The following is a 4635-nucleotide window of genomic DNA, read 5'->3' on the forward strand; positions in this document are numbered from 1 at the left end:
GCCGCCGCCGCCGAGGCCCGCCCCGTGACGTGGCTCCGTGCGACCGGGGACACGGGAGACGTAGGGCCAGCGTGGGGGGACCGGCCCCGAGGCAGGCCCCGGGGGTGGGGGGGACAGGGCCCGGGGTGGGGGGGACAGGGCCCAGTGCAGGCTTCAGGGTGGGGGGACAGGCCCCGGGGAGGGGGGACAGGCCCCGGTACAGGCTCCGGGGTGGGGGGGACAGGGCCCGAGGCGGGGGGACAGGCCCCGGTGCAGGCCCTGGGGAGGGGGGACAGGCCCCAGTGGAGGCCCTGGGGAGGGGGGACAGGCCCCCGGGTGGGGGGACAGGCCTCAGTACAGGCTTCAGGGTGGGGGGACAGGCCCCGGGGGCAGGACTCTGGGAGGGGGGACAGGCCCCAGTGCAGGCCCCGGAATAGGGGGCACGGGCCCCGGGGAGGGGGGACAGGCCCCAGGAAAAGCTTCGGGGTGGGGGGACAGGCCCCGGTGCAGGCCCTGGGGTGGGGGGGACAGGGTCCGGGGCAGGCTCTGGGGTGGGGGCGACAGGGCCCGTGAGGGGGGAACACAGGGCCTGAGGAGGGGAGGACAGGCCCCAGGGCAAGCTCCGGGGAGGGGGGACAGGGCCTGGTACAGGCCCCGGAGTTGGGGGCACAGGCCCCGAGGAGGGGGGACAGGCCCTGGAGTGGGGGGCACAGGCCCCGAGGAGGGGGGACAGGCCCCGGGGAGGGGGGGACAGGCTCCAGGGTGGGGGGGACAGACCCCGGTGGAGGGGGGGACAGGCTCCGGGGTGGGGGGGACAGGGCCCAGGGTGGGGGGACAGGCCCCGGTGGAGGCCCCGGGGAGGTGGGACAGGGCCTGGGGTGGGGGGACAGGCCCCAGTGCAGGCTCCAGGGTTGGGGGACAGGCCCCACGGTGGGGGAACAGGCTCTGGAATTGGGGGGGACAGAGCCCGCAGTGGGGGGGGACCGGCCCCGGTGCAGACCCTGGGGAGGGGTGACAGGCCCCGATGCAGGCTGCAGGGTGGGGGGGACACCCCGATGGCAGCAGTCCCCTCCTTAGACCCCCAGCACAGGCCGGGCCCTGTTCCTGCTCCGAGGTTTTTTCCCCAAAAGCGCCTTATTCCACCCTCAAAAACCGCGGATCTGCCAGCACCTCGCTGACCTCAGCAGCGCTTTTCATGCCAAAATCCCGATTTTCTACATTTTTGGCTGCCGGCAAAGGGCCTCAGCCACAGTTCTGGGTTAATTAGTTCTAACTACGGCTGCACCTCGCAAAAAAATACTCTGTATTTTGGGGGAGAAGAGTCTCGATTTGGTTTTTGTCTTTTTTTTTTCTCCTTCCAGAGAGAAGATCCCAGGGTGTTTTGGGATGAAGGAGATGCCTCCCGTCCCCGAGACCACCCCACAAGAGGTGGTTCACCAACATCCCTTGGCTTGAAGCTGGAAAATGGACGTTATTCCCCAAATCCCAGGGTATTTTGGGGTGAGAGTGATGCTTCCCATTCCCAAAACTACCCCGCAGGACGTGGTTCACCAACACTTTTTGGCCTGAAGCTGGAAAATTGACATTATTTCCCAAATTTCAAGGTATTTTGGGATGAAGGAGATGCCGCCCATCAGCAAGACCACCCCGCAGGAGGTGGTTCACCAACAGCTTTTGCCTTGAAGCTGGAAAACTGACATTATTCCTCAGATGCTAGAATGTTTTGGGATGAAGGTGATGCCTCCCATCACCAAGACCACCCTCTAGGGGGTGGTTCACCAACATTTTTTGCCCTGAAGCTGGAGAATTTACATTATTTCCCAAATCCCAGGGTATTTTGGGATGAAGGTGATGCTTCCCATCCCTGAGACCACCCCACAGGAGGATGTTCACCAACATTTTTTGGCCTGAAGCTCAAAAACTGACGTTATTTCCCAAATTTCAGGGTATTTTGTGATGATAGTGATGCTTCCCATCCCCAAGACCACCTCACAGGAGGTGGTTCACCAACAGCTTTTGGCTTGAAGCTGGAAAATGGACATTATTCCTCAGATCCTAGAATGTTTTGGGATGAAGGTGATGCCTCCCACCCCCAAGACCACCCTCTAGGAGGTGGTTCACCAACAGCTTTTGCCTTGAAGCTGGAAAACTGACATCATTTCCCAAATCCCAGGATATTTTGGGATGATGGTGATGCTTCCCATCCCTGAGACCACCCTGCAGGAGGTGGTTCACCAACAGTTTTTGCCTTGAAGCTGGAAAATTGACATCATTTCCCAAATCCCAGGATGTTTTGGGATGAAGGTGATGCCTCCCATCACCAAGACCACCCTCTAGGGGGTGGTTCACCAACATCTTTTGCCCTGAAATTGGAGAATTTATGTTATTCCCTAAATCCCATGGTATTTTGGGATGAAGGTGATGCCTCCCATCAGCAAGACCACCCTCTAGGAGGTCCTTCACCAACATCTTTTGCTATGAAGCTCAAAAACTGACATTATTTCCCAAATTTCAAGGTATTTTGGGATGAAGGAGATGCCTCTCATCGGCAAAACCACCCTCTAGGAGGTGGTTCACCAACAGCTTTTGCCTTGAAGCTGGAAAACTGACATCATTTCCCAAATCCCAGGATGTTTTGTCATGATGGTGATGCCTCCCATCCCTAAGACCACTCCAGAGGAGGTGGTTCACCAACATTTTTTGGCCTGAAGCTGGAAAACTGACATAATTTCCCAAATTTCAAGGTATTTTGTGATGATAGTGATGCTTCCCATCCCCAAGACCACCTCACAGGAGGTGGTTCACCAACAGCTTTTGCCTTGAAGCTGGAAAATGGACATTATTCCTCAGATCCTGGGATGTTTTGGGATGAAGGTGATGCTTCCCATCCCCAAGACCATCCCTTTCATCGGCGTTTTTGTTAACTCACCCAATTCACAGCTGGCCGAGCTCTCCTTGAGGCTGTATTTCTTGGCCATGGTGTCTCCGCTGCTCTCCCGGGGCGGTTTCTGGGAGCAGACAGCCCGGTCAGCGTTCCAACCTTTATATAAGAGGTGTCCCCACCCTTCCCGGACGGTTCCCCTCCCTTCCTCCCCTCCTCCTCCTCCTCCTCCTCCTGCAGCACCCACACCGAGCTGCTGGCGCCGAGTTCCCGGCGGGGAGCTGAGGAGACAACTCCAAACCTCCCGGAGACAACTCCGAAGTCTCCCCAAACAACCACATCTGCTTTTTAACCTTATTTTTTGTTAAAGAATTATAAATAACGCCGAGTTAAGGGGGGGTTTATAGGGCTCCTGAGGGCTTTGATGTGGGGCCTCGTCCCGCAGAGGCGGCTTTGGGTGGGTTACTCTCCGCCCCCGGGGACTCATTATCAGCCCAGGGGAGGCTCAAATTAAGAGGCCGTCGGGTCGAGCGGCAGACGTGCTGCCGTAATTAGCGCGCGGAGACGGCCTGGACTCTGCTCCGCTGGAGCCGTTTGACGGATCAAAGCCCAAACCGGGGGTTCACGGGGCGTTTTCCAGCCGCCGGTACGTGCAGCACTGATAAGACCCCATCCCTTCTCCGCCGTGGGTCGATGGGGTGTATTATCACTCGTCCCCGCGGGTCCGAAACCCTCCGAGGGAGAGCGATAACCCGGCCTTTGTCGGGTTTTTTTATTTTTTTCTCTGCAAAAGGGCCCCCAGTGCATTCTTTTTTTTTTTTTTTTTTTTCTTTTGTGATAAGCAACAGCTGAATGTGCAGCACGCTTTCAGAACTCACCAGGCAGGAGGGCAAAGACGCGGGCGTGCGTGACCGGCACCACGCGCTCCAGCTTCCCGAGGCTGCCGGTGGGGAACCGGGGGGGTTTTGGGGTCCGGCCAGAGGGAGAAGAGGGACCTCATCCGGGAAAAGCATCCCCGGGGATTCAGGGAAGGTGGAGGAGATGCCAGAGACCTGGAAAGAGGCGACATGGCGCCTGGTTTGAGTGATGCTCGAGGGGGAAAGGGAGGAGCAGAGCTCATGGGCAGGGGGAAAAGAGGCGGTTGTTTATGAAAAGGGCTTTGCAATGCTCTTTCCTGTAACATTTCACAGAATCCCAGAACGATATCCCAGGGAAGTTGTGGATGCCCCATCCCTGGAAGTGTTTAAGGCCAGGCTGGATGGGGCTTTGAGCAACCTGCTCTAGTGGAGGTGTCCCTGCCCAGGGCAGGGGGGTTGGAACTCGATGATCTTTAAGGTCCCTTCCAACTCTAACCACTCTATGATATGGGGTGGGAATGGACCTTCTGGAGATCATCCAGTCCAACCCCCCTGGCCAGAGCAGGTCCCACCCAGAGCAGGTTGGATTCATCCGGGGGGGGTTTGGAATGTCTCCAGAGAAGGAGACCCCACCACCTCTCTGGGCAGCCTCTCCCAGGGCTCTGCCACCCTCAAAGTGAAGAAGTTCCTCCTCATGTTTAGATGGAACTTCTTATGTCCCAGTTTGTGCCCATTTCCTCTTGTCCTGTCACTGGGCACCACTGGAAAAAGACTGGCCCCATCCTCCTGACCCCCCCCCCCCCCCCTTTAAGTATTTCTAGGCGTTGATCAGATCCCCCCTCAGTCTTCTCTTCTCCAGACTAAACAGCCCCAAGTCCCTCAGCCTTTCCTCCTAAGAGAGATGCTCCAGGCCCCTCA

Source organism: Numenius arquata, unplaced genomic scaffold, assembly GCF_964106895.1.
Source record: "Numenius arquata unplaced genomic scaffold, bNumArq3.hap1.1 HAP1_SCAFFOLD_1044, whole genome shotgun sequence".
Taxonomy (NCBI): domain Eukaryota; kingdom Metazoa; phylum Chordata; class Aves; order Charadriiformes; family Scolopacidae; genus Numenius; species Numenius arquata.